This window comes from Salmo salar, chromosome ssa22 (genome assembly GCF_905237065.1).
Source record: "Salmo salar chromosome ssa22, Ssal_v3.1, whole genome shotgun sequence".
Classification (NCBI taxonomy): domain Eukaryota; kingdom Metazoa; phylum Chordata; class Actinopteri; order Salmoniformes; family Salmonidae; genus Salmo; species Salmo salar.
Window position 1 is genome coordinate 43,476,737 of NC_059463.1, and position 12,423 is coordinate 43,489,159.

Below are 12,423 nucleotides of genomic sequence, written 5' to 3' on the forward strand. Positions count from 1 at the left end.
ATTGTGGCCCTCACGCGCCACAATAGTACAGCCAAAATGGGAGCCACCTAGAAAAACTACAAATTGGTAGCTCATTTTTCAAAAGACAAGCCTGAAACTCTTTCTAAAGACTGTTGACATCTACTGGAAGCCCTAGGAACTGCAATCGGGGAGGTATTCAATTTATATTCCCATAGAAAGCTGTTTCAATAACTGGTGAGCTCAACAAAAAAAAAAAATCAGGATGGATTCTCCTCGTGTTTTTGCCTGCCATATCAGTTCTGTTATATGCATATCCTAGCTTCTGGGCCTGAGTAACAGGCAGTTTACTTTGGGCACCTCATTCATCCAAACCTCCGAATACTGCCCCCTAGCCCTAAGAAGTTTTAAACTCTGGGGGAAAAATCACACAGAATTTCCTCCAACTGTACACATTCAGCAATACTGTATAACAATATTATAAATCACACTTTGATTTGATATATATATATTTATATATATATATATATATATATGTAATAGAGTCATTTTGTAGATATTTATAATGGATATGTAGACCTTTATATCTCCAATCCTAAAATAAAATGGAGCATACATAAAATAAACAAGTAATTACAATTGATTTACATTGGGGATAATGTGTGTGTGACAGAGAGACAGACCCTATGTTGACTATGATGTTACTTTAGCTAATATGGTGACAAAGATGTAGGCTGTGTGTAGCACTTATGATATGGTTTGGCTTGAAAAGCTTTTTTGCCTGATCACATACAGCTGATGTGTTGTGCATTGAAGTCCAAAAGCAAAGGGAAAAGAGGAGAGTGAATAGATGTGAGAAGAAATACGTGGTTACTATGAAAGTTAACTGTTTTTCGCGGGATCAGGGGTGTATTCATTCCGCTGATTCTGTTTCAATTTTTTTTCTTAAACAGAAGGAAAAGGAAGCAATTTTTTTTATATCTGAAACCCACAAATATAGAAAATGTGTTATAGGCTCCAGTCAAAGGCTGCAGAACTATTTTTTTGACAGGGGTTGCAGGATTTTGATTTGCCTGATTTGGATAAGTTTATGCTTATAATTTCCAACATTTTCGTAGGGCTATTTGTTAGGCAACTTGTCTATAATTAGATACATTTAGATTCTCGTTTGTCATTATGTGTTGCCCTAGAAGACTAAATAAAACCTTGCTCTGTATTTATTTTCTTAGTCAAAATTGTGTTCTGTTCCGTTGTGTTCTTGAACGTCACCCTGTCTTTCATTTTTGTTCATTGATTTCACCTGTGTCAGTTACTCACCAGGTCTCATCAGCTCATTTTGTTTGTGCCTTTGTGAGGTATTGTTCGTTTTGACTCTACTAACCCTTTTCCTAGCTTTTTTATTATTTACATTTTTTTTATTTCACCTTTATTTTAACCAGGTAAGCTGGTTGAGAACAAGTTCTCATTTACAACTGCGACCTGGCCAAGATAAAGCAAAGCAGTGCGACACAAACAACAACACAGAGTTACACATGGAATAAACAAGCGTACAGTCTTTAACACAATAGAAAAAAATAAAGTTAATATACAGTGTGTGCAAATGGCGTGAGGAGGTAAGGCAATAAATAGGCCATTGTAGCGAAGTAATTACAATTTAGCAGATTGACACAGGAGTGATAGATGAGCAGATGATGATGTGCAAGTAGTGATACTGGTGTGCAATAGAGCAGAAATAAAAACAATATGGGGATGAGGTAGGTAGATTGGGTGGGCTATTTACAGACGGACTATATACAGCTGCAGTGATCGGTTAGCTGCTCAGATAGCTGATGTTTAAAGTTAGTGAGGGAAATATAAGTCTCCAGCTTCAGCGATTTTTGCAGTTCGTTCCAGTCATTGGCAGCAGAGAACTGGAAGGAAAGGCGGCCAATGGAGGTTTTGGCTTTGGGGATGACCAGTGAGATATACCTGCTGGAGCGCGTGCTATGGGTGGGTGTTGTTATTGTGACCTGAGTGAGCTGAGATAAGGCGGAGCTTTACATAGCATAGACTTATAGATGACCTGGAGCCAGTGGGTCTGGCGACGAATATGTAGCGAGGGCCAGCCGACTAGAGCATACAGGTCGCAGTGGTGGGTGGTATAAGGGGCTTTGGTAACAAAACGGATGGCACTGTGATAGAGTGCATCCAGTTTGCTGAGTAGAGTATTGGAAGCTATTTTGTAGATGACATCGCCAAAGTCGAGTATAGGTAGGATAGTCAGTTTTACTAGGGTAAATTTGGTGGCATGAGTGAAGGAGACTTTGTTGCGAAATAGAAAGCCGATTTTAGATTTGATTTTGGATTGGAGATGTTTAATATGAGTCTGGAAGGAGAATTTACAGTCTAGCCAGACACCTAGGTATTTGTAATTGTCCACATATTCTAGGTCAGAACCGTCCAGAATAGTGATGCTAGTCGGGCAGGCGGGTGCGGGCAGCGAACGGTTGAAAAGTATGCATTTGGTTTTACTAGCATTTAACCTGTTGGGGATAGGGGGCAGTATTTGCACGGCCGGATAAAAAACGTACCCGATTTAATCTGGTTACTACTCCTGCCCAGTAACTAGAATATGCATATAATTATTGGCTTTGGATAGAAAACACCCTACAGTTTCTACAACTGTTTGAATGGTGTCTGTGAGTATAACAGAACTCATATGGCAGGCAAAAACCTGAGAATATTCCTTACAGGAAGTGGCCTGTCTGACCATTCCTTGAGCTTCTTGACTCTGTTTATTGAAGACTGAGGATATTTGCTGTAATGTGACACTTCCTACGGCTCCCATAGGCTCTCAGAAGGCGGGAAAAAGCTGAATGATGTAATTCCAGCCCCAGGCTGAAACACATTAGCGCTTTTGGCAAGTGCTCTATCAGAGGACAATGGGCTGAGGCGTGTGCACGAGTCGACCCCATGTTTTTATTTTTTATCGTCTTTGAACCTAAACACAGATTCCCGGTCGGAATATTATCGCTTTTTTACGAGAAAAACTGCATAAAAATTTATTTTAAACAGCGGTTGACATTCTTCGAAGTACGGTAATGGAATATTTAGAATTTTTTTGTCACGAAATGCGTCGTGCGCGTCACCCTTCTTTACCATTCGGATAGTGTCTTGAACGCACGAACATAACTATGGATTATTTTTAACCAAACCAACATTTGTTATTGAAGTAGAAGTCCTGGGAGTGCATTCTGACGAAGACAGCGAAGGTAATAACATTTTTCTTATAGTAAATCTGATTTTGGTGAGTGCTAAACTTGGTGGGTGTCTAAATATCTAGCCCTGTGATGCCGGGCTATCTACTGAGAATATTGCAAAATGTGCATTCACCGAAAAGCTATTTTAAAATCGGACATAGCGAGTGCATAGAGGAGTTCTGTATCTACAATTCTTAAAATAATTGTTATGTTTTTTGTGAACGTTTATCGTGAGTAATTTAGTAAATTCACCGGAAGTTTGCGGGGGGTATGCTAGTTCTGAACGTCACATGCTAATGTAAAAAGCTGGTTTTTGATATAAATATGAACTTGATTGAACAAAACATGCATGTATTGTATAACATAATGTCCTAGGGTTGTCATCTGATGTAGATCATCAAAGGTTAGTGCTGCATTTAGCTGTGGTTTGGGTTTATGTGACATTATATGCTAGCTTGAAAAATGGGTGTCTGATTATTTCTGGCTGGGTACTCTGCTGACATAATCTAATGTTTTGCTTTCGTTGTAAAGCCTTTTTGAAATCGGACAGTGTGGTTAGATTAAAGAGAGTCTTGTCTTTAAAATGGTGTAAAATAGTAATATGTTTGAAAAATTGAAGTAATAGCATTTCTAAGGTATTTGAATAACGCGCCACGGGATTCCACTGGCTGTTGAGTAGGTGGGACGCAAGCTTGGTTTCATGAACATCAGACCGCCTCAAGTTTGTTTTATTCACTGCTTTAGCACACTCTGACAACCCTGATGTCCTAGCCATGTGTGAATCCTGGCTTAGCAAGGTTACCAAAAATGAGGAAATTTCCATCCCCAGCTACAACATTTTACCGTCAAGATAGTACTGCCAAAGGGGGCGGAGTTGCAATCTACTGCAGAGATTGTCTGCCGAGTTCTGTCATGCTATACAATCTAAGCTAGATGCTCTCAATCTCATACAAATTATCAAGGAACCTACCAGGTACAACCCTAAATCTGTAAACACGGGCACTCTCATAGATATCATCCTGACCAACCTGCCCTCTAAATACCCCTCTGCTGTCTTCAACCAGGATCTCAGCGATCACTGCCACATTCATGGCCAAATCATCTCTTGCGTGGATTGTTGGTGAATGATTTCACCTAGAATGTAATGGAAATGGCTAGTTAACCAAAACGCAATCATGGATTGTTGAGCTATCATATAATGGAATCAATGGCCTCATTTACATTTACTTTCACAGATGGAGTGCTCCACATGCTCCAGCTGGTACCACACTTCCTGTGCTGGGGTATCCATCACCATTTACCATCAACACAGAGATAATCCTGCCTTAAAATGGATGTGCCCACCCTGCCACCATTGGAAACCTGCACACCAAGGCTACTATTGCATTGATACTGTGTCGAATCGATAAATGTCCACAGGTGAAAACTAATTACAACTAGATGGTATGTTGACCCTGTCCGGGGGGATTGTCAGAAGGGGCCACAGTGTCTCCCTACCCCTCGTATCTCAGCCTCCAGTATTTATGCTGCAATAGTTTGTGTCAGAGGGCTAGGGTCAATCTGTTATATCTGGAGTATTTCTCTTTTCTCATGCACCCTCTAATTCTCTCTCTCTCTCTCCCTCCCTCTCCCTCTCCCTCTCCCTCTCCCTTTCCCTCCCCTCCCCTCCCCTCCCCTCCCAGAGCACCTGAGCCCTGGAACCATGCCTCAGGACTTCCTGGCCTGATGACAACAACCTCTCCCTCAATGTGAGCAAGACAAAGGGGCTGATCGTGGACTTTAGGAAAAGGAGGGCCGAACAGGCCCCAATTAACATCGACAGGGCTGAGGTGGAGCGAGTCGAGAGTTCTAAGTTCCTTGGTGTCCACATCACCAACGAACTATCATGGTCGAAACACACCAACACAGTTGTGAAGAGGGCACGACAAAACCATTCCCCGTCGAGAGACTGACAATATTTAGCATGGGTCCCCAGATCCTCAAAAAGTTCTACAGCTGCACCATCGAGATCATCCTGAGAGGTTGTATAACCGCCTGGTATGAAAACTGCTGGGTATATGACCATAAGGCGCTACAGAGGGTAGTGCGTACGGCCCAGCACATTACTGGGACAAAGCTTCCTGATATCAAGGACCTATATACTAAGCGTTGTCACAGGAAGGGCCAAAAAATTATCAAAGACCCCCCTCAGTGTTTTTACACTGCTGCTACTCACTGTTTATTATAAATGCGAAGTCACTTTACAAATTACCTCAACTAACCCCCGCACATTGACTCGGTACCGGTACCACATGTATATAGCCTCGTTATTGTTATGTAATTGTCTTGTGTTACTTATGGATTTTATTTAAAAATATTTTCTCTATTTCTTGACCTGCGTTGTTGGTTAAGAGCTTGTAAGCACTTCACCATAAGGTCCACGGCTGTTGTTTTCGGCGCATGTGACAAATACAATTTGATTTGATTTGGCTTGGTTTTTGCTCTGGCATGCAGTGTCAACTGTGGGACCTTATATAGACAGGTGTGTGCCTTTCCAAATCATGTCAAATCAATTGAATTTACCACAGGTGGACTCCAATCAAGTTGTAGAAACAGCTCTAGGATGATCAATGGGAACAGGATGCACCTGAGCACAATTTGAGTCTCATAGCAAAGGGGAAGAATCATTATGTAAATAAGGTATTTCTGTTTTTTATTTGTGATGAATTTGCTAAAATGTATAAACCCGATTTTCCACTTTGTCATTATAGGGCATTGCGTGTAGATTGAGGGAAAATTTTAATGTAATCGATTTTAGAATAAAGTTGTAAGGTAATAGCATGTGAAAAAGAGAAAGGAGTATCAATACATCCAAATGCTTAGTATTAACTCTATCTGACTGTTAGAGTAGTGGTTATGCTGGGTGCTTCCCCAAACAAGGGTTTGTGAGTTCAAATCCCAGAAGAGCAATTTAGAGAGAAACATTTTTGATGTTGCCGTTTGTGGGCATGAAAGAGCTAACTTGAGGTGTGTAGGGGGTAGGGGTTAGTTCCCATCAAATAGAAGGAATGAAGTGACACCTTCTATAGAATGTCCTTAATGTCCAAATAATATTTTTGCAGGAATCTCCTTGCGAATGATTTTGCCGAAGATTGTATCTCATAGCTTGTGATCACATATTATGTCGTGGAGTAACAATATAATCCTTGTCTGCAAAAAGCCAACTTTTACCTGGGGGCATGCTTTGTAGACCCTTCAAAGGCGTTCCGATACCTGGTCCCCATGAAAAACCCCACATGTTATGATAGCTTATAGACAGTAGTAGGCAAATGAAGGGAAAAAGTTACAATAATAAGATGATGGAATAACATTTCTAGGGTCTATTTGCTGGTAATTGGAAACACGTACCTTTCGAATTTCGTCCCCCATTCCTAAACACATCCATCCTGTAGTGTAGGTTTTGAAGGTTCATAATCTATGCTTGTAGTCATCAGAAGAAGATTGAGGAACGGTTGGTGGATCCAAGAAGTACAAGCCCCCACACCATTCTCCAACCTCTGAAATGTTGTCTTTGATGTGTGGATGTTGAAGTACCCCTTAACATTTTGACTCTGTCTGTCCGGTAGAGTAGTGGTTATGGTGGTTGATCCCCTAATCAGGGTTTGAGAGTTCAAATCCCAGAGGAGCAGTTAATGGGGCAACTTCTTTCTTGTTTGTGGGCCTGAAAGAGCAAACAAGAGGTATGTAGGGGGACAGGGGCTAGTTCCCATCAAATAGCAAGAATGAAGTGACACCCAGTAAAATATTAAGTAAACGTCATTGCTAAAATATACTTGAGTATCATTGGTAAAAGTATAAATTATTTGACCTTCCATATATTAAGCAAACCAGACAGCACGATTCTCTTGTTTTTTTATTTAATAAATAGCCATGGGAACACTCCAACACTCAGACATAATTTACAAACGAAGCATGTGTTTAGTGAGTCCGCTAGATCAGAAGCAGTAGGGATGACCAGGGATGTTCTCTTGATAAGTGTGTGATTTGGACCATTTTCCTGTCTAGCTTAACATTCGAAATGCACAAGTACTTTTGTGTGCCAGAGAAACTGTATGGAGTAAAAAATACATTATTTTCTTTAGAAATGTAGTGAAGTAAAATGTTATGTTGTACAGAAAGAGTAAAAGTACAGATATAAAAAAACTGATATAAACAGAATGTAGTGGAGTACTGTAAATACATACTGGACTTGAAAGGAACACCTCAATTACCTCGACTAACTGGTGTCCCCACACATTGACTCTGTACCGGTACCACATGTATATAGCCTCGCTATTTTTATTTTACTGCTGCTCTTTAATTATTTGTTACTTTTATTTCTTATTTTTTACTTAACACATATTTTTCTTACAACTAAATTGTTGGGTAAGGGCTTGTAAGTCAGCATTTCACTGTAAGGTCTACACATGTAGTAATCGCGCATGTGACAAATACAATTTCATTTGTTACACATGAAAACATGTTGTGAAACTGGTGTGACATTATTGAAGCTGTGCTGACACCTAGTGAACTACACCACACACACACACACACACACACACACACACACACACACACACACACACACACACACACACACACACACACACACACACACACACACACACACACACACACTATAACCTTAAAACAAATGGATGCTTTACATACGTTGCTCTTTTTTATTAGACACTAATATATACAGTGGGGAGAACAAGTAATTGATACACTGCCGATTTTGCAGGTTTTCCTACTTACAAAGCATGTAGAGGTCTGTAATTTTTATCATAGGTACACTTCAACTGTGAGAGACGGAATATAAAAATTCAGAAAATCACAGTCAGAAATAGCGATATAATATATGCCTTACCTTTGAAGATCTTCTTCTGTTGGAAACTCCAAAATGTCCCAGTTACATTACAAATGGTCCTTTTGTTCGATAAATTCCTTCTTTATATCCATAAAAACTCAGTTTAGCTGGAGCGCTTCAGTCAATAATCCACTCGGTTTCCCTCTTTCAAAATGCATACAAAATGAATCCCAAACGTTACCAATAAACATATCCAAACAAGTCAATCAATGTTTATCATCAATCCTTAGGTACCCTAATACGCAAATAAACAATACAATTTAAGACGGAGAATTGTTATTGTCTTTACCGGAGATAAACAAAAAAAAGTGCTATCTCGGCCATGCGCTTGGAAACACTACAGCCAAAATGGGAGCCACTTAGAAAAACTACAACTTCTCCCTCATTTTTCCAAAAACCAGCCTGAAAGACTGACTTTCTAAAGACTGCTGACATCTAGTGGAAGCCCTAGGAACTGCAATCGGGACGATTTCGCCCTATTATAAAAGTGCCAGGCATTGAAATCAGTGGTATGCTGATTTATTTTTATTTTTATGGTTTGTCCTCGGGTTTTGCCTGCCATTTCAATTCTGTTATACTCACAGACATTATTTTAACAGTTTGAGAAACTTTAGAGTGTTTTCTATCCAAATCTGCATATCCTAGCTTCTGGGCCTGAGTAGCAGGCAGTTTACTTTGGGCACACTTTTCATCCAGACATCAAAATACTGCCCCCTATCCCAAAGAAGTTAAGGTTTGAAAATGTTTTATTTTTTCTTCCCAGTATGAGACGAGTTGCTGGATTTATTGAGTAAACTGTTTTCCATCAAGTTAGAGCGAATTAAGACAGAATTTTGACGTAACTTATAATGTCGTACAAAGCCTAGGTATCCACCAAACTAATTATCAGCGCGTGAGTAATGTGATGTAGTAAAGTAATTGAAATACGTTGCATGAGAACATATTCTAGTTTTATTAAAAAGCGCAAGATCTGTTTCCTAGTCAATGAATGTTGATTTAACTCTTTGACTGCTAATCTATTCATTTGTATATTGCGTTATTTGCGGGGCTTCTTCGTTATTTCAATAGCATTGGGTCTATGGTATTGACTAAAATCTGGGTTTCTGATTGTAATTCAACTATTGGTATGTTTTGCCTGGAAAGATACGGTCACTAGTGTTTGTTTAAGATATAAACTGAACGTTTTAATAGCTTGCTTAGTTCAAATTGGAAGACAAATTCATTCAACATAAATAGCGAGGCGATTTCGATGTAATACGTTGTCTGTTGCCTAAATGGTCTGCTGGAATAACATATTGAGAATGGAGTCGTATTTAAATGGATCAAAGAAGAGACAGTTACCTAAATCTAATGAATTCTAAAAATAGCGGAGAGGTAAATGTGATAGAGTTGTGCCTACCGAAATGTGTTTTTATTCTAAAGGGTTGACTGATGTATTATATAAATTTGGCGCTTGTCACATTCTTCTTCGTCTTCTGATGAAGAGAAATCATTGTCGGACCAATACGCAGCGGGATTATGTATACTCATCTTCTTTTATTAATGGACAAAGACGGTAAACCAAAATAAACACGTATACAGAAAAACACGACGACAATGAACAGGCCGGTAAGGCACAAAGCTATACACAGCAATAACCTCCCACAAAGTGACAGGTGAAAACAAGCTCCCTAAATATGACAACGATGTACAGCTGTTCCTGATTGAAGATCATACCAGGCCAATACAGAAATACAAAACTAGAACAGCCCCTAGAAATACAAACACAAGAACATACCCAACACCCCAGAACACATCAATCCAATACCCCCTCTACAATACACACACAACCCAAACCACCTAAATCAACTACCCCCTCTACATCGACATATACACAAAACCATGAAAACAAATACCTCTGCCACGTCCTGACCAAGCTACAATAACAAATAGATCCCTATACTGGTCAGGATGTGACAGCGCTTTACATGTTATTTTTAAAGTCTTGGACATTTCATTAGTGTGAAGCCGAAAGAGAAGAGAAAGTTGTAAAGTTTGTTGTTAATCTTATGATAGAGGTAAGGCAGAACGTTGTTTGAGTAGGGGTTATATTTTTGCCTACTGGTAAGAATAGGAGACATGGTTGTGCGCACTGGGCTATGTTGGGCTGTAAGGGATTCAGGTGTAAATAATGAAAAGTTTTGTGATAAGTTTCTGATGATTGTTGCTTGGTTTTATTGTTTAGGTAACACCAGTGAATTTGAGCAGGAAGTTAATCTATTCTAATATTATAATCTGTTTCCATTAGGTGGAACAATGTCAGGTCATTAAAGTGGATTGCAGTTGGAGTTTGATTTGATTTTTGCAGACAGTTTTTTTTTATTGAGATGCAAACATGAGTCCCTGAGCAACTTTGTCATCTGAACCATTACAGTAGTGAGTTCTTGGGTAGCTTGTTGTTTGTTATTTGAATGCATTTATCACTGTATCATCTGCATACATTGGAACTTCAGACCCTGTACAGACAGAAGGAAGATCATTAATGTACGAGCTGAACAGTATTGACCTTTGGGGCATGCAAACATTGGAGCTATGAGTGGAAAAAAAGTTAGTTTTGACTATTACGCTGATGAGACAGCACCAACTTTTTAAAGGTTTTAGATTTGTTAAGATATCTTGGCACTAAGACAAATGGAAATCTCACCAAACCCAAAGGAAATACAACAGACAACTCAAACATAGTATTTTAAAAACACCAACAAATAGTCATAACAAATGTGTTGTGTGTGGGTATTTGCAAACCCTAAGGTAAAAACATAAAAAAATTGCCAGGCCTTTTCAATTTGGTAGTTTACGGCCTCAATCTCACTCACTCTCCCCAAGATTATAGCCCCAGCAAACATTTCAAAGAGAGACAATGAAACCCCCACTGTACTCCCTCAAATCATTAATCATTAGTTTTAAACTTCCTCAATGTTTATATGTACTTAATTTAGCATGCCCTACCCTTAGACACAATTATCCTGGTATCATTTCTAGACCAATGTCCAAGAAATATATGATAGCTTTTTCTCCTTAGATTGTTCCTGTTACCCCTCTAAATGTAAAAAAAATATGTCGCAAATGTAGTACATTTCTCAGAGTAAGGAATCAGTGATATTTAATCCCAGGCATTTAATAAAAATGTAGACGTATTCTCCTATATCTCCTTAAACATACATACTTTAGGTGACTTCCATCCGTCCCGGAAGAAAGAATCCTACTCAAACACATCAGATAATACAATGTTTAATTAAGTGAAATCAACACCTAAAATAAACAATAAACAGTAAACAATGAACAAACCCATAACCCCTTTCCAGCAATCTAAAAATTTCAACCTGTTGCATACATTTAATAAAAACAAACCTGTTGTTTAACTTCACTAGGGTAGGGGGCAGCATTTGGAATTCTGGATGAAAAGCGTGCCCAAATTAAACTGCCTGCTACTCGGGCCCAGAGGGCAGGATATGCATATTATTAGTATATTTGGATAGAAAACACGCAGAAGTTTCCAAAACTGTTTGAATGATGTCTGTGAGTATAACAGAACTCATATGGCAGGCAAAAACCTGAGAAAAATACAACCAGGAAGTGGGAAATCTGAGGCTTGTAGTTTTTTCAAGTGATTGCCTATACAGTATACAGTGACGTAGGGTTCATTTTGCAATACCTAAGGCTTCCACTAGATGTCAACAGTCTTTAGAATGTTGTTTCAGGCTTCTACAGTGAACAGAGAGCGAACAAGAAGAACTGGAAGTTGCTGACTCAGAAAAGGATATGAATTCAGTGGCGCGCATTCACGTGAGAGGTAGCTGTGTTCCATTACATTTTTGAAGACATTGAAATCGTCCGGTTGGAATATTATTGAAGATTTATGTTAAAAAGGCCCTAAAGATTGATGCTATACATCGTTTGACATGTTTCTACGAACGTAAATATAACTTTTTTTGACTTTTCGTCGTGAAATTTTTGGCGCGCTTCCTACATTTGGAGTAGCTTACTGAACGCGCTAACAACAAGGAGGTATTTAGACATAAATGATGGACTTTATCGAACAAAACAACATTTATTGTGGACCTGGGATTCCTGGGAGTGCATTCTTATGAAGATCATCAAAGGTAAGTGAATATTTATAATGCTATTTATGATTTTAGATGACTCCAAAATGGCGGGTATCTGTATTGCCTGATGTTGTTTTCTGAGCGCCGTACTCAGATTATGTGTGCTTTCCCCGTGAAGCTTTTTTTAAATCTGTCACAGCGGTTGCATTAAGGAGATGTTTATCTACAATTCTTTGAATAACAGTTTAATATTTTA